Source organism: Lissotriton helveticus, chromosome 8, assembly GCF_964261635.1.
Source record: "Lissotriton helveticus chromosome 8, aLisHel1.1, whole genome shotgun sequence".
In the NCBI taxonomy this organism is placed as follows: domain Eukaryota; kingdom Metazoa; phylum Chordata; class Amphibia; order Caudata; family Salamandridae; genus Lissotriton; species Lissotriton helveticus.
The window spans coordinates 471,553,393-471,578,437 of record NC_136069.1 but is presented as its reverse complement, the minus strand read 5'-3'; the positions used below and the strand labels follow the sequence as shown (position 1 = coordinate 471,578,437).

Genomic DNA, 25,045 nt, shown 5'->3' with positions numbered 1-25,045 from the left:
CAAAAGCATTGTCTCTGCACCATAAAGTATAATCCTGCCAAATGTCATGTAAATCCATTCAGCCTTTTCCACACTGTTGGACCCGGGGTTACCGGTCCGACTAGGGTAGCCTGACACGAAGTGGGAAGGCTAAACTCCAAGGCTTTAGTGTTACACTTGCGTCACACTCCACTCAGTATCACAGCATACTTCCACTAGAAAAATGACACCACACCGTCTTTTAGAAAAATGGAGAAGCTTTATCTCTTACTCATAGATCAACTTTAGCTTCTTTCTTTTTTTTAGCAGTGAAGAATTTGCATCATGAACACCTTCACATATGATTTATCTAACCATTTACACATCACATTCCTTTTGTTTGCATTTCAAGATCCAGCATGACTAATGAGCTTGGCAGTTCCACTTAATACTTTATCCCTAGCAATTATTTAGTCTTAGCACATCAAGCAGCAGTTTACATTCAAAAATAGGAAGAACATGTAAACATATTGGTCTGTGTAGGGAGTTGACACATTTACCAGATAGTTAACAAGCAGAGTATGTATTCCAACTAGGCAATCCTCTAGATCAGAGGTCTTCAAACTTTTGTCGGCTGAGCCCCCCATCTAAAACTTTTTACACGTCGAGCCCCCCACCATCACCACCACCTGACAAAAAAGTTCTGTAAGCTGGTACTCTGCATCATTGATGGCCCTTCCCTCCTGCAGAGCCCAGGTCGTATAGGGCAAATAATATTAAATAAATTAAGAGTGTTTAGTAAACTGAAGTTTTTTTAGTGCTTCTGCTTATTCTAAAGTTCAAATGAAAAGTCTCCAAGAAGAAATTAGCACAAAAATTTACATTGGTGCTTTATCTTTCACATAAAACACAAAATTTATGATAGATTAGCAAAAACACTCCCAAAACACAGGTGTGGGGTGTGGCTGTTTTTCTCCACAGAGACAGTCAATGCGTGGTTGGAATCTTGCTTCTGCCATCCTTTGGTTGTGCTCCACTTCCAGTCTTGAGCAGTATCTGGAAATGGGAGTAATCACAAAATGTTGTAATATATTTATTTAAGTTTTATATAGTGCGAACATGACCCAAAGGTATTAGAGTGCTTACAGGATCATATTTACATTACACAAGCACACATTCATTTTTTGTAAGCACATGGAGATTAAGTGATTTGCCCAGAATCACAGGCTTTTGAGCAGACACCAAGAATTGAACCTGGTTCCCCAGCTCTACAGTAATCCGCGCTGGCTGTTGCGCCACATCCTTACCCCTAAACAAGATATCAGAAAAAGGGGTGCCACAAAACATGCTTTCTGACACTATTGAAAACTCTATGATTATGTGAGTATGGCCAGGTGTTGCCATGTCAGTAGGAGGCCAGCCACAGTTTTCCAAGAAGGCCAAAGGGAGACTTAAATCATGCACATGTGATATAAGTGATTCAAGAGGATATATACATCTGTATTTTGTAGCAGCATCAAGAGTCAATTTGTTGGCATAGTTGGCTTATAAAGAATATTGCCTTCCAAAGCTTCAGAAATAGCTGCACAATATGTTTTTTTAATTTGGTCTACGAAAGAAGTGAGGACATATGGTAGGCATACTTCACAATATTTATTATATCAGGCTTGTGGACTCAGCTCTAGGGATTGGAACCTGTTATACAAGCATCAGCGTCTTTAATCAAGGTCAAATTCATTTTTCGTAAGTCACTGGTAAATTAAGTGATTTTGCCCAAAATCACATGATGTTGAGCTGATACCAGGACTCAAACCGGGGTGCCCAGAACCAAAGTCAGCACCTATGGCATTAATGCCAAATCTGCTCCACCTTGAAACATACAACGTTCCCACTAGTAGTGGGATGAAGGCTTTAAACATTTTTACAAAAAGCTTTTTCACTCTTACCTGCCAGAGAATGTAATCTTCAGGAAGGATACAACGATTGTAAATTCCTTGCAGTGAAACGTACTTCCGACGTGAGAAGCAACATGGGATGCATCTAGACCTGAACTTTCGGGGGGGGGCTAAGACTCCCAGCCAAGGTTGGCCCTAACACTGATCTAACACCTGAGGGGGAGAGGTGAGTGAAGTGTCACATGAGCAGGGTGAGTAGTGTGCTTGTGTGACTGCAGGGTGCGGTACAGGGTGAACTCGTGTGACTGCAGGCTGAGGTACAGGGTGAACCGCGCAATAGCATTGTGAGAGCAGAGTGCAGAGTGATCACTGAGAGTGCAGAGTGTGTGGTGTGCTCAAGTGACCGCAAGTAAGTTGAGGGAGAACGGTGTGAGTTCATGGTGAGTGGCATAAGTGCAGTGTGGTCACTGTGAGTGCAGGGGGAGCGAGTGGTATGAGTGCATGATGATCAGTGTGAGTACATTGTGATCCCTGTGAGTGCAGGGTGAGTGTGAAAAAGAAGGGCGAGAATGAGGAGTGAGTTGTCTGAATGCAGGGTGCATTCCGAGACACAGGTAAAATTACTCTGCATGTTATTGAGGCTTGCCATAAGGGTTGAGATACAAGTTAAACTATTGCTTTTATGGCATTATTCAGGCTCCAGGGATTGAGGGTGGAGGAAATAAATATTGTGCTTATTCTGCACCAAACTTCCAGTCTTGCGATTAACATTGCTAGCTCTTTATATTGATGGGATCACTGACAGAATATCGACAGTCAAAATATCGACTTGCCAAAATATCGAGGTAAAAATATAGAATGCCAGAATATCGACTTCCTATCTACAAACAGGTAAGTACAAAAATATCGACTCCAAAATATCGATAGGAAAAAATATAGACAGTCAAAATATCGAATTTTTAAAATTTCTTAAAAGTAATTTTAAAGTACTATAATAATAAATATAATTAATTTAAACATACTTAAAATACTTAAATAAACTTAAAATTAATAAATAATTATTGGAACTTAAAAAAAATGTTTTAAAACATATATATATATATATATATGTATATATACATATTATTAACAAAACATATACAATATTTTTTTCCGTAGGATAGCGAGAGGTTTAAATTTACTATTCCCACTCCAGTGAGTGCAACAGTAGGGAAAGCGTTGGATAGCGTAGTGGTAAAAATTACTATTCCCACGCCAGAGAGTGCAACAGTAGGGAAAGCGTTGGATAGCGTAGGGGTAAAAATTACTATTTCAACTCCAGCGAGTGCAACAGTAGGGGAAACCTTTGGATAGCGTAGGGGTAAAAATTACTATTCCCACTCCAAGAGTGCAACAGTAGGGAAAGCGTTGGATAGCGTAGGGGTAAAAATTACTATTCCAACTCCAGCGAGTGCAACAGTAGGGAAAGCGTTGGATAGCGTAGGGGTAAAAATTACTATTCCCACTCCAGAGAGAGCAACAGTAGGGAAAGCGTTAGATGGCGTAGGGGTAAAAATTACTATTCCAACTCCAGCGAGTGCAACAGTAGGGAAAGCGTTGGATAGCGTAGGGGTACAACTTACTATTCCCACTCCAGCGAGTGCAACAGTAGGGAAAGCGTTGGATAGCGTAGGGGTAAAAATTACTAATCCCACTCCAGAGAGTGCAACAGTAGGGAAGGCGTTGGATAGCATAGGGGTAAAAATTACTATTCCCACTCCAGTAAGTGCAACAGTAGGGAAAGTGTTGGATAGCGTAGTGGTAAAAATTACTATTCCCACTCCAATGAGTGCAACAGTAGGGAAAGCGTTGGATAGCGTAGGGGTAAAAATTACTATTCCCACTCCAGAGAGTGCAAGAGTAGGGAAAGCGTTGGATAGCGTAGGGGTAAAAATTACTATTCCCACTCCAGCGAGTGCAACAGTAGGGAAATCGTTGGATAGCGTAAGGGTAAAAATTACTATTCCCATTCCAGTGAATGCAACAGTAGGGAAAGCGTTGGATAGCGTATGGGTAAAAATTACTATTCCCACTCCAGAGAGTGCAACAGTAGGGAAAGCGTTGGATAGTGTATTATCAATTAAGAATTAATTAATTACCAATAAAAAATTAATTAACAATTTATTTAAAATAAATACCAATTAATTATCATGCTTAATTAATTATATTAAATTACTTCCCACCCTATTCCTCTATAAACCCACAACCCACTACTAAAAATAAAATAATATTATTCACATAATTATCAATTAATCAATTAATAAAAATTCATTATCAATTAACAATTAATTAATTACCAATTAAAAATTAATTGACAATTTATTCAAAATAAATACCAATCAATTAATTAATTAACATATTTAATTAATTATAATTAAATTACTTCCCACCCTATTCCCCTATAAACCCACAACCCGCTACAGAAAATAAAATAATATTATTCACATAATTGTCAATTAAACAATTAATTAAAATTAATTATCAATTAACAATTAATTAATTATCAATTAAAAATTAATTAACAATTAATTCAAAATAAATACCAATTAATTAATTAACATATTTAATTAATTATAATTAAATTAATTCCCACCCCATTCCCCTATAAACCCACAACCCGCTACAGAAAATAAATTACTAAAATTAAAATATTTATTAATTAATCAGCTAAAATTAATTACCAATTATATTTTAATTAATTACCAAATAATAATCAATTAACAATTAATTCTAAATAAATAACAATAAATAAAATAACATATTTAATTAATTATAATTAAATTACTTCCCACCCTATTCCCCTATAAACCCACAACCCGCTACAGAATTATATTACACTAAAAATAAAAATTATTATAAACTTACCTAAAATTCGATATTTTTGTTGTCTATATTATGTCTAGTCAATATTATGTCCATTCTATATTTTTGATTCAATATTATGTCCATTCTATTCGATATTAAAATGTTCTAGTCGATATTTTGGTAGTTTATATTATGTCTAGTCGATATTATGTCCATTCTATATTTTTTACTCGATATTATGTCTAGTCGATATTAAAAAATCGATATTTTGACTCTATACCATATTGATTCCCCAGATGGTACAAAAATAAGCAGTCACCTAAAGCCTATTTTCAGCACTTATCTGTGCATACTTGGAACAGCAAAAATAAATAGAAAGCATTATTAATTGTGTTCTAAGGCTGCCTGAATGATCCATGACTGAAAATTAAAGGGAACAAAGATTAAAAAGTCACATTACAAATGAATACATACTATTTTATTTATAACCCTATTTAGTGTCAAGACAAGGCCTTTGCAGGCTCTTTAAACACATGGCTGGCATTTTTCTTCTGGGAACCCTACTTTATATTCCTATTCATAAAAAGTATTCTCACACTAAGGCAGTAAAATCCAAATGCAAGGAATAGGCAGAGTAGGGTCCCAGGGGGTACTGGAACCAGAAAACAAACCTGTGTAATCAGTTTACAAAGGTATGTAAATATACACATGGTCTTTAAGAGGCGTGCAACGTCCATAGGGCTCAGAGGGTTTCAGCCACCACTCCCCCCCCATCAGATAGCCTTTCCTTAAGTTTCTATGACTTGTGAGATATGTTATGGACAGGGATTTCATCATCATGTTAGAGCGGACAGTATCTGAATCGGTGGTGGCAGCCATGTCAAATGCCTTAAAAAAATACAGGACCTCCTGTCCGACCGGTTTGGACTAGCAAAGTGTCTCAGTACGGACAGACTCTCTGGGTGCAGGAGGGTCCCCAAAGTGTGGATCAGAGATAAGAGATAATTGGAGAAAGGCATACTCGTAACAAGTTACAGTTGCGAAAACACCCTCCAAATATTCCCACTTGTATTTCCATTTTTGTTTGATATAGGCCACCATTACTAATATGGGGTCAGTCCGCCGCTCCATGTGTACAGTTGCATGGTTGCCAATTGCTGCACCCTCCTGTTTGTTCCAGCCTTCCGCAAGGTAATAAAATAGCATTGAGCCTTTATCTATTTTAGTTCTGTTGAAGTAAATTTTGCACAGGCCCGCTAACGAGGCTTGCAGTCACGGTCTCAGCTCACCGCCACTGCAGGAGCACACTGCCTTCTCCACCCCTCTGAAGAGCCTGGGTCACAGTGCTGTGCCTGCTTCCAATTCGAGGGACACCGGCACAGTGAGTCCGACTACTTCACTACATGCAGCATGGAACAGACAGGAGAGCATAATTAACATGATCTGCTTTTATTATTTACTGTTGAACTCTACCCAAAGGTATTGGCGTTTTACATGAGCACCAGTAACAGACATGCACGCAATATTTTCTTGGTAGGCAGGGGAAAATTGTGATTTGCATATGAGCCGAAGCCCAGTCTCAAACCCCAACTCAAAAGTCGGCACAGATGTAAGGGCAGTGAGGTAGTGTAAGCTGAGACACACAAGGCTGAGGCGCCTGAAAGCAACAGTGGACGATGAAGTGGTGGTGTGGAGTGCGCGCCCCCCCTGAGGGGATGCTGCGCCCCCCCAGTGGGGCGTGCCCCACAGTTTGAAGACCTATGCTCTAGATCATATCTATAAGACTATCAGCATAACCCCACAGAGGGTGATTAACTCCTGTAATTCAAGGTTATTTATCGTCCCCCTTTCTCTGCCAGTTTCCCCTCCAGTTCTGATTCACAACTCATATAGGAATTTAGGTCTGAATATCCCCACAGGCTTCACTTCAAAGGAGCTGAGGTGAACAGTCTTCCTTCTCTTTCTTCCGACTCCCTATTTTACTAGTTCGCTATCTCTGTTGTGCAAATATATTCCTGGTTTCAGTTTTAATATCTTGACCCGATCCTCATGTAAATGTAGAGCGGAGGAGGGAATCCTCCAACAACATATGAGACAATTACCTCATCCGCGACTTCCACCAGCACTTGGAACCGAGGGAGCCGGCAATCCCCTCAAACTCTGCCCCGATTTGTAGACTACCCTGGGGGCCGAGTCCGAAGGGTGAATGCAGCAAACTACCGGCCTGATTCCAGGCCCGTTCAGCCCTTCTCCTTCCCTCGCGTCTTGGATTGAAGCGTCCGGCGCCTTTTCGCGTGTCACCGTTTCAGGGGGAGCTGGTCGCTTCTCAACTCTAGCGCCGGCCCCGATCTTCCGGCAATGTGATACTGACAACGCCCACCAGCCCAGGCAGAGTTCAGCGGGCGGCTCTCTCACGATGCGGGACCCGCCCCAGCCAACTCTCACACCTCTCGCGGGAAAGCTGGATCGGCGCTCCCGCCTCACAGGAGTTCAGCGGCACACAGGGAACAATGGCTCTCGCTAAATGAACTTTGGGGAAATCAAGGTAGCGGTGTATTAATCCCACTTCCCTTTCCTCTTATTTTACTGCACATACATCCCAGTGGAAATTCTACTTAAAGCAGCCGTCAGTCCGACGCTTTCACCCATACTCTCTTCACATGTGGGCTAGGTTCTGATGTGGTCTTAAGTGCCCGCAGTCTGTCTTCACTCCTCTAGAGGGAACAGCAGCAGCGCAGAACCCTGCAGGTCTCTCACTCACCACCTTTTGTTTAGGCGAAACGATGTCCCTCCATGTCCTGGCAAGCTCAAGGCTCAAGAAGGGGGGGGGGGTTGGAGTTCATTAACCTCTCCTTCATATGGATACTGGGTCTCCTCAGTTCTTCCCACAGCTGGGTCAGTTCAACAGGTAGGGAGGCAGATTCACCACACCTGGCAGCAGCTCTTCAGAACCATCAACCTAGTCAGGATCACCCTTCCTCATACACAGTAGTCTGCACTCCAGTCAGTTCTGTGAGGTGACCAAAATGGCCGACCAGTGAGCTCCCTTTATAACTTCGGCCCAGGTCACCAGAAGGTACCAGAAGGTTCTAGATCCCCCTAATGTTAGCCTATGGCCATGGTTCTGAGGTAACTCCTGACAGGGCAACCATTTTGTAAAACACAGTAGGCCTCCATTTTAGAAAAGGCACACCTGCGCCTCAGCACTGGTCAACAGTGAGGAGACGCCCGGAGGCTTTAAAAATCAACACCCCAAATAAAAACTTCAGTGGACAATAAAAAATTGAGGCAAAAAGGGGAGAAAAATAAGGAGGGACCACCCAAAGGGCTGACAGGTCTAACACACACTATGTCAAATACAACAGTCCACGGAACATGCATTGGTGAAAAAATGCGATTTGGGAGTCCATTTTATCTCTGCACCCCCTTAACCATGCACCACTACAATTTATGATCATCTCAAAATGTAGAAAATGCTATATCTTCTGTAAAGTTTTGGGGTGATTCATCAAACGGGTGGAAAGCTATTAGGAAGCTAATATCCGAGGAATTCCTATCTTTGGGAATACTAACTACAACTACAGAGTGGCAATCAGATTTATTTTATTGTGATGTCTTTCTTTTTCTCTATTGTATTTGTTATGCATTTGTTTATTGGTTTACATAATCATGTGACCATAAATGTGTCTTTTATTTTTTATGAAGAGGTTCTGAAAAGTTACATATGCAGTCCAGTTTATTTTTATGGGGCTTCTTTTCTACTTTTAGTAGGATTGTGGTACATATAAAGCTCAAAATGAATAAAATGCAATCATTATTGTTGTATTTTTTCCTAATGGCCCATTATCATGTCCTCTGTATAGTAGTTTGTGTAGCTCACTGCTAGGTCATTTTTCCATTTATTTTGCACAGGAGTACATAAGGAAGACAAATTTTATTTGGCTTGTTGGGCCCAGTTTTATTTTGCGAGCCAGAGAGCATGCAGAGCAAACTTATGTAGATTAAGATGCATTCCATTTGTTAAGTATTTGTTTATAGGTTTCCATTAGCATGACCATAAATAGGTATTTAGTTGTTCATGTAGTAAATCTGAAACTTTACATATGCAGTCTGGTTTATTTTTTGGTCTTCCTTACTACTTTTAGTAGTATTCTGCTACAAGATATCACTAAATGTTGGCCCTTATAACCTTCATAACCACTTTATAACATCACATGCAATAGCAAAAAGAATCATCTACATAGTCTAATGTACATTGCTGTGAAATTGCATTACAATCCATTCAGCCTTTTTGCCGCTACGTGAAATACAAAGCCTAGGCAAGATGTATTGGATTTCAAGCGGGATTTAGGACCCCACTTGTTTCTTTGCACCCCCTTGACCAAACGCTGCACAACTTTCTATCCTCTGACTATGTAACAGGTGCAACAGGTCTGCAAAGTTTCTCTGGTAACCCTATGGTAACCCTATCTATAAACCCTGTACCCTTAACCCTATTCTTGTATTTTAGCCCAGTACTCTAATATTCTATTAGTTCTGTATTTTATATTTTATTCCTGGACCCCTAACATTGCTAGTCACTACATGCTAGATATTGTTGCTCTGGGAGTAAATTCTTTAGTGTGTCACCAGGTACAGACGACATAGTAACCTACTGAGTGTCCGGATTGTTATTTGTACTGGTAGACCATTGTGCAACAATGGTGACAAAGTAGATAATTAAGACTCCTTGCCTCCACGGCTCATCCTCCGAGTACGTCTGCTGCCTCCTCTGTCGCAAACCGAGAATATGGCTTTGCACCATGCTCCTGCTACTCCACAGCACAGCTGCATCAGAGCAGCAAACTCTCCGCCTTCTATTTTACCACTCAAACATGTGGTAGGCCTTGTAGCCTGATACACACCACTTCACCGAAACCCAGCAGCCTACTTTTCAGCCTAGAATGCTCCACTACTCAGACGCCCCAAGGCCTAACATACAAACACGGTTTGTGCTGGCCGGGCAACAAGCCTGAACAACCCAGTGCTGATAAAGTCTTTTTGTTTCACAAGCACCTATCAACACATGCAAACTCTGTGCTCATGACCATAGATGCTTATGACACTGTGCTCATGACCACAGATGAATTGTTTGAGGAGATGCAATACACACAGACTGCTAGTGCGTGTGTCCCGAAAGGGCAGACATGATCCCTGTGTATCCAGCTGGTGATGCTGACATCAATTCCAGTGGGACCCCAAATATTACTACTACTAGTAAGCTACCCAGGGGCCTTGCATAAGCATTCATTAAAAATGACCCTAATTGGGCTCTATAATGGAAGATAGTGGAAACAAGGCTGGCATCCACCCTGTGGATGCATCCACGCCAGCGCCTGCTGCTGCTACATTAGTGTCTTTCCTACCAGTGACTCTTAGTAAAAATGCAGTTTCCCATCATCATGACCCTCATCAACATAGGGACTCAGTAAACGTTATAAGTTATGGCCGATACAATTACCTACAACCACACCACTAACTGTTGCCCACAACTATCTGAATTTTTCTCCACGGGGATATGGGCCCCATCCCACTAGCAGGCACATTCAACATGCAGCTCAGACATCGCCAGACGATCTGCTCTGACAAGTTCTTTGCAGCAAAGACAGGAGATGACACTCTGCTCATCTTCACTACAGCAGAAGAACTCGTACTGACATAATTTGCACACAGTATACAAATGGCTAAAAAGATTCTAAATGACTTGGATCACCTGTTCCATAGGGGATGTCAGAAGGCACCCGGTTTGAAACTTCATGTAGATATGACGGTAAAGGCCACCACTTTCCTACATCACAGCATGCATTTCCACTTGCCACCCCTCATTGAAGCAGACTTTGGACAACCTTGGAGTACTGAGAAAGTGCTGGGCCCCATCACATGGAGTCTCACCGATACTGGTGCCAACCAAGCTTAAGCAACCGAGGACCAGTCAGCTGTGTATCAATATGAGGCTCCCAAAGAAAGCCACCAAGAGTGACCCAGTGGTTCTCAAAGCTAAATCTCAAAACTGGCTATCACAAGCTAAAACTGGATGAAAAATGCTGATATATTACGATGTTCTACACCCACGTAGACCTGAGGAGGTGCAGGAGATTGACCTTTAGAATCTTGTTTTTCCAGAATGCTATTAATAACACAATGTCAAGCCTTGAGGGGTACTTAAACATCAGGGGTGACATAATGATATATGCCTGTAACATCCCTGAACACCACAGGAGCGCAAAAGATTCTTTTAAACAGTCCGCACTATGGCCTAGCCCTGCAGCAGGGCATGTACGAGTTCTTAACGAAAGAAGTACAGCTCCATGGCTGCCATGGAAAGACTGCTCACCATCCACATCATAATATGGATGGCGGTGTCTTGCAGACACTGCCACCATATTATGCAGGTTTTCTGCCCAGTCGACGAGTCGACCGGCGGAAAAGTGGCGGACGGTCTTTCCATCCGCCGCGGACCCCCCAGCCACCCTAATGTGGCGGGGGTAATTCATGGCAGGATGGTGGGCGGATCGCCCCCGACGGGCAGGCGTTGGCTACCACCGGCCTGACGGGGGCGATCTACCCCTCATCTTAATAGGCCCTTAGGTTTCAAGGGCATGGCAAATTTTTGAGGTAGATTCTTTCCCCAACCTGGCGATCCTCTAAGAAATGCACAGCTCTGACTAAAATGAAGATGACTTGGAATTGAGAGAAACACAGCAGCAGTTGTTCCAATCAATTAAAGACTCACTCTGGCACAACATGACATTAGGGTACTTCAACCCAATCAAAGACAGTTCATTGAGGATGCCAGCCCAGTGGGACTCGGGCTATATTGCTGCAGGACCAGGCAGAAAAAGTGGAAGATGATTGCCTTTACAAGCACAGCATTCATGACAAAGGAATAGAGCTATTCCCAGATCGAAATAAAGGTGCTAGCCATCAATTTCTACTGCATCTACTTTCACCTTTATTAATATGGATACCCCTTTCAAGTGGTCACAGATCACATACTTCTCCTGCTCCTCTTTGAGGGCACTGAGCCCCATGTGTCACCTCTGCATTTTCTATGCAGAGGTGACACATGGGGCTCTATCACAACGAGTCAGTCAGTCAGTCAGTCAATGACTTTTATTCGATTTTTAAAAAAATCACAAAAAGACACAGGATACTGTACATGAAATAGACAATAAAATACAACAATATGAATATCTACATAATATATCATACATCAGGTCATCAAGCAGGAGATAATAGAGGATGAATGTCTTCAGACAACAAAAGAGACAGTCTAAATAAACTCCTAGAAACTGCTCATTGCGGGATCCCGAGACAAAGATGCATATGCAAAGAATTGCATAGGTCTCTACTCAAGAAAGGCCCTGCTCTTTTAAGATCAGTAGCTCCTCCATATATCCTCGAAGGTCTTTGAGATCTCCTCAGCCCATCTGCTGGCGTTCTCTCTTTCTTTTCGCAAGTCATTGAAAACCTGACTCTTTGGCAACCGACCTTGTGATGATCACGTCCACATGATGACTGTTCCAATGCTGGGAGGCCTTCTGGTAGCTATGCACTCTACAAGACCATCAGACTAGAAAGATGAAACAAGTAAATAATATGAACCATTCGGAAGAGTTTGCAGTGAACTCAGCACCATCTAGGACAGCATCTTGCTATGGGAGCCCAAATAATAATATCCTAGTGGCTCTGACACCACAGGCCACTATAACACACAAGGACATCAAGGGGTGCAAAATCGAAAGCTAGCTTAACCCCTTAGCTGCTGGGACTTTCCTACCACCACCCTGCCCCCTACCCCCACCCTTGCCAATGCTGAGCCCTTTTATGGCTGCTTGGGGTAGTTTGCGCTTAGGGCTCCATAACATTTTTCCACATAAGGTTTCCGTCCCTTTGTTTCCAAAATCCTGGGGAGTCTAAAGGTACCCAGGGTTTGTGGATTCCCATGGAAGGGACTAAGGATTAGCCAAAACATAGCTACATTTTGGGGGGTTTGGGGAAAATGGAAAAGAAGTGCCGCAGAATAAAGAGTCTGGTTTTACTCTTGCAAATGGCATCAACAAAGGATTTGCACTGCAAAAATCACCATCTTTTCAGCTTTCAGGAACAGTCAGACTTGAATCAGAAAACCACATTTTTTAACACAGTTTTTGCATTTTAGTGGGAGATAACCCATTTTTGCAATTATTTGTGCTTTCAACATCCTTCCAGTTTGTGGTGGAAACGGGTGTGAAACCCATGGCGAATCCTGGAAAGCAACATTTCTGAAAACTAGATACAAATTTGAATTCAGCAAGGAATAATTTTTGTAGATCATTTAAGGTTTTAATATTTAAATTGAGTTGAAAATAACAGCCATCTGTGTCTACGTTTTCGTCTGTAACGTCTTACTATGGCAGATGTTCAAAGGCAAAGCACTGTTATGTCCATTGAACCCTTTTGATTGTGGGGATATATAGGCTTGTAGGTTCTCAAAGAACCCTAGGTACCCAAAGCCAACAACTGAGCTGTGCCTTACCATGGTTTTTCATTGTGTACTTACTATAAATCAAATAATATGGTAAATTATAAAGAATGGAAAAAGGGTATGAAGGAAAATGTATTTCTGAAATGTAAACCAGATACTGAGGTTCAGAACAGTGGTTGAGTAAGGGTGACTTGCATGGCTCTAAGCAGGTTTTTTTACCCATAATCTGGTTCAAAGTTCAACCTTGGGCTAAAAATACACATTTTCCTAGCATTTCTGTGAAGAAAAGTCCTGGTATCTGCAGGCAGCCACAAATTGCCTACCACCCAGCATTTCCCCAAGTCTCCCGTGCCAAGTTTTATGACACGAAGGGGCGCCAAACGCAACGTAGACACATCATCTTTTTTCACTGAAAAACAATGTGTTTTTTGCAATGTGGGTAACTGTGAATTTTATACCCCAACTCATCTGACACCTAGGGTAGCATGCCAAACCAGCACATTTTGGGAGTCCCGGGTGGGGTGATTTGCGTGGCTCACACCAAAGCTCAAACTTTGCCTACAAGAACACATTTTCCTGGAATCTGCAGGCAGCCACAATTTTCCTACCTCCCAGTGTTCCCCCAAGTCTCCTGAGAAAAACGGGGCCTCACTTGCATGGGTGGGTCAATTGCCTGTGACAGGTAAGAGCTCAAAATGTATTGTGGAGACATCAAAATTATCTATCACAAAACGTCACGGTTTTGCAAGAGGGGCTGCCATCTAGGTAAACCTATCAAACAAACATTTTTGAAAACGAGACACCTGTGGGAGTCCAGAGAGGTGTGGCTTACGTAGATTCCCCACCATTTTCTTACCCAAACTCCCATCCCAACCTGAAATTTAACTTAAAAGACACATTTTCCTAACATTTCTGTGTGGGAAAGTTGTAGGATCACTGAGGAGCCACAAATTTCCTACCTGCCAGAGTTCACCCAAGTCTCCCAATTAAAATGAAACCTCACTTGTGTGGGTGGGCCAAGTGCCAGCGCCCCCGGCAGAACAACACCTTAAAAAAAAAAATAACCCTGGAGTGGGGGCCCACCCTTAAGTAAACTCACTAGTGTTTAGTGAAGCTTCCTGGCTGTGAATCGTGGCTGTGTAGTGAGCCACAACCAGGAAACGGTGCCAGGAAAGCACTGTTGGAAAGGGAGACTCTCTCCTTTCCAACAATTCCTCCCAGACATGGGGGGGGGGGGGCATCCCGGCCCTCCCAAACCCCACCGACGATGGAGCAAGCTCTTCCCTGGAGTCTTCTCCATCGTTGGTGGAGATCCTGTGATGTCAGCAAGCCCCACGGCGCTCTGTCACAGATAGGCGGAGGGGGTGGGGAGAGACATAGAAGCAATTCCGCATCTCCCCAGCATTTTTAGAAAAGGAATCCTCCCCGGTGTTGGCCAATGGCCGACTGACACACTGGGGAGGGTGTGGGTGTCTTACACACCTACCTAAGGGGTTATAGGAGAAGGATATTTTCCTGCCATGGATGCCCTACTAGAGCAGGTAGTAGGTGAGTACCAATAAAGACAAGTAACAAGGCTTCTAGGTCACCCTAGACCCACGATCACTGAACCCTGGAAAGAGATAGCGACTTATACCATTCCAATGTCCAAAGGTGGACTCCGGCACTACCAGACCCCATTCTGAGTCAATGATGGCAGACGAGGAAAGACTCCGCCAGTCTAGGGAGAGGAGCGAGGCACAGTGATATTGTGTCCAGCTGATGTTGTTCTCATCAGGAACCAACACTGAGGTGGCACATTTTGAACGTCATTCAAGAGAGAACCATGGACAGTGGTTCACAGGAAGGGCACTATGATCACAGCCAAGAGAGAACAGGGTGACCAGGAACATATCATTCTTCAAGAAATGGAAGGAGCAGCCAGATATCACAACCAAGTAGAAGATGCTGTAGGAGGTATGAAGAAAGCTGAGAGGAAAGCGGCCACCCAAACACCTGGAGCAAGCCTGACAAGGACCATTGCTTCACAGAAAGTTAGAGTCAGACCTCACAGCTCGGAAACCCCACCGCCAGGCTTGTGCCCAACCCTGCGGGGCAGTACGGATGACTATAGACTTAGACAAAATCCATGTCCCTCTTAAAGGCTCAGGAACTACGTCTGTTGAGCAACAGCTAAGGAAGACAGGTAAGAAGACTATGCAGTACAAGGATGGTTCCAGATCTATGTTGGGGAAGGACGTACAGGCATCCCCGCATCCTGGCGCGATTCGTGGCATCAAAGGATTAATAAAGGTCGCCTGAATGCGGAGGCTCACATGACACCGTAACCTACTTAGTGTTTGCATCATTATTTGTGTGACTGTCAGCGCACCATATATACATATATCAGTGGTTTGGAATTGTATAAAATATATACTTGTCCAAGCTACTGGATGCCTCAGAAATCTATTTGTTTTGTAAAAAATCCTCTTTTGGTGCCACGCACAGAGGAAACAAATTATGGCAGAATTACCTCCTTGTCCAACTTCCCTGTCAGCGTCTTTACTCCTTGGGTAAACCCTTCTCCCACTAGAATGGCCTCCAAGCAAAATAGAACTATGCTTACCATCCCTCCCTCGTGGCTATTTACTACTTCCAGTCACAATGACCTCATATCCTGTTTATGTTCTTGGCGCTGCAGGTGTGGTCACCAGGCAAAAGGGAAGTAGAAATCTATTTATGATATCTTTGAGAAAATCATTAACTTTAAATAATAATATAGAAGGTCTGCCGTAGTGACCCATAAACAGCAAAAGCCATTTGTCAGGGGTCCTGCTTTAGCAGACTCAAATATGGTAGTATGAACTTCTGCTCAAGCAAAGCCTTTCCATATATTTATTTGTTCTGCAAACTGAAATTGCAACGCTGCTTTTTATTTAAAAATATTTGAGGACCCTTTTCAGTATGATATTAACATGTTTAATCAAATCAAGTTAAGCGTTGACATGTCAGGCGCAGAAGCGCAAACTGGGGTTGTGGCCTTAGAGTCTCACGCTGTGATTGGTAAGTGTGGTACATAAATGATGATGCTTAGTCCAGGTATAATAGTAGATTCCTCTTTATTAGTAGGTAGATAGGTGGCAGGTTATAAGGTAGAAGATACAAAGAGAAAACCCCACCAGGAGCGAGCTACCAAAACTTTTAAGAATAGTAGTTACATGCAGACAACCTCCCCTAATGAAAGGGTACACCACATTAACAATGTGTGACGTAACTTCTTCAAAGGATAACAACATGACCCAAGGAAACAAAACTTTGGCACTGACTGGCACCACAACCTCCCCACAACCTCCCCTAAGTAAGGGTACACCATAGGGTACTAACCCTCTGAAACAAAAGGCATAACAGCCATGACATCACAATCTCTCCTAAATAAAAGAGTGCACCATGGAACAATGTAAAAATTGTTCAACACAACTCCTGGAACCAAAAAACAATAGTCACACACTGACAACCTCCCCTAATAAAAGGTTACACCTTGTAAGACAAAACAAAAATGTGACATAATAAGAGAAGACACAAACTCTCCTCGTAAAACAAAAAACAATTATACACAACTGGTGCTGATTGAAAATATCTTTCTAGTGTATTACTGTAATTCACTGTAAAGTAAACATACTACTACTGCCAAAGACTCTAAGAACGTGTGTACCGCTGGTACAAACTCTGTGGATGTTGTCGAAGAGAACAAAAAGAATGTTGCTGACAGATACACAAAGAGCGTGTGTATCGCTGAGGTAAACGTGCAAAGAACTGAAGCTGACGGATACACAAACAGCGTGTGTGTGGCTGAGGCAGACTTAGTGCGCAGGAATTGCTGGCAGATATGATTCCAAAAACAGACGAAAGCTTTGCATAGACGCGCCGTGACTGTCGGAGTCCGTTGCTGTGGAAACCGATCAGCGTGGATAGTTTCCTGGAGGCTGAAGTAGTTAAAATGGCTTCCTTGTGACGTGAGCAGACCATGATACGAGATTGGTCAGAGTCACAGAGAGAAACGTGTGACGACAGGAAGAATGAGGAGCAAGCGTAATGGACGCTGATTGGAGATTCGTGAGCGTCATCACTGTCATCCACCAACACTGTTATACATTCCACTACGTCATCAGAAGTGCAGCAGAAAGCGGAGAGAACGGAACAACAGAGGACAGAAATGCAGTTGGGAAACAGTCATACGCCTGGCGAGTATTAATCCCGCTGTGAAGCAGTGAGACACTCCGCAACTATCAAACCAAGCAGGTACAGTACAAACAGCATCCAACTGAATTTCAGGGTAGTGTCTATAACGTGTCCATTCACTCATGATGGAAGATGCAGATGAGCTAAAGTATCCAAATCTTGGGCAAAGTCACATAAGAAAATAAAGACTTAATCTCTCACCAGCTTGTAGTAAGTTTCCTTACGTCTGCATCGATGTTGACAACAATCCCATGAGTGGGAGAAATATCAGCCTCAAATTTGTGGTCTCTAAGTTGACTGTTAAACTGTCATTGAACTATGGCAACATGTTGAACACCAAAATAGGCAAAGAAAAGTCGCTCAAATCCAGGTAAAACACGCTTATCCATACATGCATGTTAGTTCAAGGAGTGGTGGTTGTTGTGAGGGATAGAGTACTGCTTGTGCCGGGGCACTTCCATGAAAGCAGATGCAAGAAGCACTTACATGAGAAAACGTGCCCACACTGTGGGAGTATCATAAACAACCTCAGAGGCAACCCACCAACCTGAACCAGGGGTAGTCGATTAGTATTCCAAACAACAGTTCAGGAGACCAATAACAAAACACAATTGTCAAAATAATCAATTGCGAACAAATTTCATTTAGCAAAAGGAAAAGGAAAAAGAAAAGGAAAAAAGAAAAGAAAGAGGGGAAAGGGAGACTCAAATCAATAACTATCAGAAAAATATTAGAAAATTATCACAAATTTATTATAAATAGTGCGCTCAAGAGATATAATTGCTGGTTTATACAAAATTACAAAACATACAGGGAAAACCAAACATGTGGCAAACCATAATTATGTTAAAAGAGGGGTACAACATATACAAAATTCATGTGTCCACTAAAGTTTATGAGCCACAAATACGTCGACGGCGTTTCGACCGCAGTCAGAGGTTGCAGTCATCATCAGGACAAGAAAAAGTCTTTGAGCGTCAAAGTTATTTAAAATCCAAACTGGAACATTCACGTTCTTAGTTGGTATATATACAGTAATTTCCAAATTCGAATTATTGAAAGGCAACTGTCATTCAGTATATATCAAGTGTAATTAAAGTTGTTACACTGGAATGCGATTAACATCGGGAGGGATTGGAATTTCAGTCCTTCATCAAGGGCTTTGTAAATAATAGGCCCGTCACAGCACCCGGCCACAGGTCTTGAGAGCCCTGCTATCGGGGTCGATTCAAAAATGAGTGAGGAGTACACACATGTCTCACAGTAGTTGAAGAGAGGGCGAACTGTCAAGATCCCATCCTCGTCGCCAAACTGTGGTACATAAATGATGATTCGTAGTCCAGGTATAATAGTAGATTCCTCTTTATTAGTAGGTAGATAGGTGGCAGGTTATAAGGTAGAAGATACAAGGAGAAAACCCCACCAGGAGCCAGCTACCAGCTCCTCAGCCTGAGATGACCAACTGACAATCTCACCACAGTTAGGCACTCAAACATTCCATGATGTCACAGGACATTCTGATGAAGTGGTAGAGAGAAAAAAGATATAGAAACCATTTACCACAGTAAGCATTAACAATGCAACAGAGTGTTGCAGGAAGCAGCAGTAAAGGTTTCCAGGTCTGTCTGCACACTGATTGGGGTAACCTATATTTAGGGAAATGCACGCTGCTTAACCTCAGTGCATATTTACCATAGGGGAAGGCAAGTGTTCAGCAAAATGACACAATATGTGGAGATGTGGGAACCGTCCCATGTTATTTCCACAATGGCTGATCTATAAGAGATAATTCAAGTGGCAGTGGCAGCCGTTTTTAAGACCAGAGATGCTTCTGCTTCCCCCCCAAAAAAGGCGGATGATTATCCCAGACCCAGATGATATGGGCATAGATGAGGAAATCAGCGGGAGATTTATTCGAGAAGCAGAATTTGGGGATGTGATGCACACACGAGGGGTAATACGGCTGTTCCTGATACCCTGACTGTTGCTGAAGAAGAGGATCTATTTCAGTAATTTTCACAAAGTGGAGCCATAGTCCTTTCTATTGCATAAATCTATAAGAAAGGTCATGAAGGGAGAATGGAAGGGTACAGTTAAGCATTCATTCCCACAGTTGTTTTTTTAGAAATATTTTTATTGATACATTTTCTTTTTTAAAGAACATCAAATTTACCTCTGGGACAAAGAGCAGCACAAGGCAATACATGTCCATCATCTGCTCACAGGCATCTTGCATATTCATTAACATCAACATGTGTCTTTCTTGGTTAATTCATATTTTATCATTGGGCATCTGCCTCTCCCATCTCTGGAGGTGCATATGTGTTCGCGCCCCTTCCTCCCCGGGTTGCGTTTGGGGATTGTGGATCTCCCTGCATATCACTCAATTCCAGTCCATAGTACCTGAACCATGGACGTCATAGCCTAAAGAATATTTGGGGGCACCCTCTCGTTTTGTATATCACTTGCTCTGTCCCCATATACGTGTACGTCCCTGCTTTCCACTCGCACAGTGTAGGAGCCTGTGGTGCACCCAATATTTGGCTATGTCCCTCTTAGCTACCACCAATCCCAAGTTACAAAGGATGAGGGCATGTCTGGGTAAGTCTATTTCTGAGGGTATGCCCAGCAGGGCGTTCATGGCATCTTTTGGTAGCTGAGCCCCTACTACCTTGCTAAGCTCTCTTGTAATTTTAGCTCAATATGTTTGTATGTGTGCACATTCCCATAGAGTGTGGATATATGTGGCACTTTCCGTTGTGCAGTGGAGGCAGCCAGGGGTGTCTGCCCTTCCCATTTTGTGAAGGCAGGACCTTGTCATGTATGTCCTATGGAGGATTTTGAACTGAATTAGGCATAGACTTGATTTAATGGCCACTGCTCTTTGGTGAATTAGGGCGGCTTTCCAATCTACATCCTCTAATTCTACCAAAGTGGATTCCCAGCGAGTCCTCAGGCCTTTCAAGTTGCCTGGAACATTGTTTACGAGGGTTTATGTGTCCGGGAATTGACCTTCTCTACTATTTCCCCTTGAAGGAGCCTTCCCTCTAAAGGTGTATACTCGGGTGTGTTTGCTATATCTACTCCCTCAGCATTCCAAGCGTGCTGCAGTTGCATATATTTGTATTTTTGACTGCCTCTCAGTTGGAAGTAACACTGCAGGGCGTCAAATGTGATCAGGGTGCCGTCCTTTATTCAGGGCCGGACTGGGAACCACAACCGTGCTCGGCCGGCCCCCCTCCCCACTTTTTGGAGGTGCTGCCAAGCTCTTTGCCGGGGCCGGTTTTCGGCCGATTTTGATACAAGGATTGCCCGGTGCCGGCTATGGCCAGTCCGGCCCTGCCTTTATTAGGTCACCTAGTTTGGATATTTCAGTCAAGTCCCAGTCTTTGAATCCCCTCATTTTCCCTATTTCTGGGAGGCATGTGCCTTCCTATAACAGGGTTTCCCTTGTGAATTTCCTGTCCCAGCCCCATTTTTTTTGTGCACATTTCCACACCTCCACTGTCTTTTGGGTGGCTGGTAGTAAGTATCTAGATCCCCTACCTCCGTATATGTAGTGTAGGTGCATGTGTGTCTCAAATTGGCACCATTACAGTGCATATGTCGGATGCGTCCCTGGCAAGTGTCCTCACTCGTTAAATACTATCAGGTGAGCTGCACAGTATTATGACCTTATGTCAGGGAGGGCGATCCCCCCGTTGTATTGCTTGTGGCAGAGCGTCTGGAGTGCTATCCTTGGTTGCCTTCCATCCCACAGGAGTGTACGCACCTCCTTCTCTATTCACCCAAAAATATCTTCCAGAATCTTATAGTGTGTGTTTTGTAGGATATACAGTAGCTTGGGGAGTGTAATCATTGTGTACATTGCTGCTCAGTCTAGTAAATTTAGGGGCAGCTGTCGCCACCTTTCAACATCCGTATGAAGATCTGCTACTATCCTTCGTATGTTGTGGGTGAGGCTCCGTGGGATATCTGTTGATATATAAATACCTAGGTATTTAAACCCTTCAGTGGCTACTTGTAAGTCCCTGGGTAGCTCCCGCATGTCTAGTGGCCCTCCTACCGGATATAAAATTGATTTGTCCCAGATGATCTTATAGCCTGCGTGTTTCCCCGTAATGCCCGAGTACCTGGAAGAGGGCAGGTGTGGTAAAGGAATTGGTGAGGTATAGAAGGCTATCATCATCAATCAATCAATCAATCAATCAATAAATCAGATTTAAAAAGCGCGCTACTCACCCGCTAGGGTTTCAAGGCGCTGGGAGGGGAGGGGCCGTTACTGCTCGAAAAGCCAGGTCTTGAATGCTTCCTGAAGGAGAGATGGTCCTGGGTCAGCCGTAGGTGGATGGGGAGGGAGTTCCATGTCTTGGCCGCCAGGTAGGAGAAGGATCTTCCTCCGGCGGTGGCTCTGCAGATGCGTGGGACGGTGGCGAGAGCGAGGCTGGTCGATCGCAGCTGGCGGGTGGGCGTGTAGAAAGTGAGGCAGTTGCTCTCGGCTTTACCGGAGGAAAGTATAGGGGATAGCCCCTCCACCGGGACATGCAAGAGTATAACTCAACAGCTCAGTAATTTCTCACCGATTGAAGAGGGTGATATTTTGCTCCTTCTCCAGTCTCTAAAATCAGGCTCTCCCTCAGACCCTTGCCCTGCTCGTGTACTTGCAGAGGTGTCCAACATTGTCTGTAGCGATGTCACCCAGATTGTCAACCGCTCTCTTTCTCTAGCTGAGGTTCCGGGCACATGGAAACAGGCAAATCTTTTGCCGCTTTTAAAAAAGCCAGGCTTAGATGCTACTGTTCCAGGTAACTATCGTCCCATTTCCCTCCTGCCTGCATTGGCAAAAATATGTGAGAAAGTGGTTTTTAACCAACTGGAAAGGTTTGTCGAGATTTCAAATGCGTTGCATCCAGCCCAGTCAGGCTTCAGGGCGGCCTACAGTACGGAGACGGCGCTGGTCGAGATGTCGGAGTCTATCCGTGAGTGCCTGGACGGGGGCGGCAGAGCAGTCCTGATTTTATTGGATCTCTCTGCCGCCTTCGACACTGTCCCTCATGCACTCCTTACTGCTAGGCTATCCGCTATTGGCATCGGTGGCAAGGTCCTAGACTGGGTGTCCTCATTTCTTTCTGGCAGGACACAGCAGGTCTGGATGCCTCCCTTTTCATCTGAGCCTAAGCCACTTCTCACTGGGGTACCACAGGGATCTACCCTTAGCCCCCTACTGTTCAATATATATATTACCCCCTTGGTGTATTTAGCAGAACAGTACGGGGCTAAAATTATTGGGTATGCTGATGATACGCAGCTTCTCTTTACCTGGCCAGATGACCATCTAGACACGACAGTGGTTCAGCTCTGCCTGTCCTCAGTCTTTCGTTGGTTAACCTCGGCCCAGCTAAAGTGTAACGAGGACAAATCAGAGGTCCTTTTTTATGGTTCCTTCCCTCCCAGTTTCAGGAATTCACTGTGGCCCCCTAACATACCGTGTCCTAAGGTAATGGGTGGCCCTGCGAAAAATCTTGGAGTCTGGTTTGGGGAAGACCTGAGATTTGAAGACCATATAAAGAAGTTGTCGGGGACCTGCTTTGCCACTTTAAGAATGCTAAGAACATTTTTCCCACTTCTGTCTGGCGTTGCTAGGGAGACTGTTGCACGAGCACTTATTCTGGCTAGGCTAGACTATGCGAACGCTCTGTTCAGCGGCATTCCTGCTTACCTGATCAAGCGGTTGCTGGTCATTCAGAATGCCGTAGTCCGTCTCCTCTGTAACATCCCGAGATGGAAGAGCGTTCGGTCTCAAATGTCTGGTCTGCATTGGCTCCCGGTACCGCAACGCATTCTTTTTAAATCTTTAGTGCTTGCATTCCGAGCCATGCATGACCAAGGCCCAGCCTATTTAAAGAAGAGATTTTCCCTCTATGTCCCCACACGAGCCCTCAGGTCAGCCACACTGTTCAAAATGACCCATCCTCGGTTTAGGCGGGCCAGGCTGGGTGGGCAGTCGATTGCTGTAGTGGTGTCCCGTGCGTGGAACACTCTCCCCTTCCATTTGCGCTCCTGTCAAAATGTTGCCCAGTTTAAGAAGAACCTAAAAACCCATCTGTTCAGAAATATGACATAAGCTAATCCCTGATGCTATCCCCTTGCTCTTTCTTTTCCATCGTGCCAGGATACTCTCAAGTAATAGAGCGCGTTATAAAACAATTTATACATACATACATATACATACTTGGGGCCCAGGTCGTGGAGAGGAGTCTGAACGTGATTCTCTTGCTGACGGGGAGCCAGTGCAGGTCTCTCAAGTGGGCGGAGATGTGGTTGTGGCGGGGGATGTCCAGGATGAGTCGTGCGGAGGCGTTCTGTATGCGCTGGAGTCTTTTCTGTAGTTTAGCTGTGGTTCCCGCGTAGAGGGTGTTCCCGTAGTCCAGTCAGCTGGTGACGAGTGCCTGGGTGACCGTCTTCCTGGTTTCGGTGGAAATCCATCGGAAGATCTTTCGGAGCATGCGCAGGGTGTTGAAACAGGATGACGAGACGGCGTTGACTTGTTTGGTCATCGAGAGGGAGGAGTCCAGGATGAAACCCAGGTTTCGTGCGTGGTCCGTTGGCTTGGGGGTGGTACCCAGGGCAGGGGGCCACCAGGAGTCGTCCCAGGCAGAGAGGGATGATCCCAGGATGAGGACTTCCGTCTTGTCTGAGTTCAGTTTCAGGCGGCTGTTCTTCATCCACTCGGCGACGTCTTTCATTCCTTCGTGTAGGCTGGCTCTGGCGGTGGCGGGGTCGTTGGTGAGGGAGAGGATCAGCTGGGTGTCGTCGGCGTAGGAAATGATGTTAAGGTTGTGTTGCGGTGCGATGGCTGCGAGGGGGCTCATGTAGACGTTGAAGAGGGTGGGGCTGAGCGAGGATCGTTGAGGTACGCCGCAGATGACTTCGGTGGCGCGGATCGGAACGGGGGGAGGCGGACTCTCTGGGTTCTTCCGGCGATGAACGAGATGATCCACTTCAGTGCCTTCTCTTGGATTCCGGTTTTGCTGAGGCGCTGTCTTAGTGTGCGGTGGCATACTGTGTCAAACGCTGCAGAGAGGTCCAGGAGGATGAGGGCAGCTGTTTCCCCGTTGTCAAGCAGGGATCTGATGTCGTTGGTGGCTGCGATGAGGGCGGTCTCGGTGCTGTGGTTAGCTCGGAAACCGGACTGTGAGGGGTCGAGGGATCCGTTTGTCTCGAGGAAGGCGGCGAGCTGTTTGTTGATGGTCTTCTCGACGACTTTGGCAGGAAAAGGGAGGAGCGAGATGGGGCGGAAGTTCTTGAGGTCGGTGGGGTCCGCTGTTGGTTTCTTCAGGAGGGCGCTGAGCTCGGCATGCTTCCAGCTCTCAGGGAAGGTGGCGGTGGTGAAGGAGCTGTTGATGATGTCCCGGAGTTGGGGTGCGATGATGGAGATGGCCTAGTTGAAGATGTGGTGGGGGCAGGGGTCGGTAGGGGAGCCGGAGTAGATGGTGTTCATCGTGCGGGTGGTGTCTTCGGTGCTGACCGGGGTCCAGTTGCAGAGGGTGGTGGTGGGGGGTGTTGGTTCGGTGGTTGGGTGCGTGGTCTGTGCGCCGAAGGTGTTGTGTATGTCGGCGATCTT

General features: G+C 44.4%; 1 protein-coding gene across 8 annotated transcripts in view; it reads right to left on the bottom strand.

Moving 5' to 3' along the window:
* Positions 1-269: 269 nt before the first annotated feature.
* The window catches only part of LOC144772799 (uncharacterized), a 492,737-nt gene continuing 467,961 nt past the window's right edge, over positions 270-25,045 (bottom strand). For 7 of the 8 annotated variants that reach the window (XR_013599850.1, XR_013599851.1, XR_013599845.1 and 4 more), the window contains one exon: positions 270-1,014. The gene's annotated coding sequence lies outside the window, so the exon portion shown is untranslated. Of the gene's footprint in view, positions 1,015-12,230; positions 12,310-25,045 lie in introns of those variants that run through there. The other variant, XR_013599847.1, reaches the window with a different exon arrangement.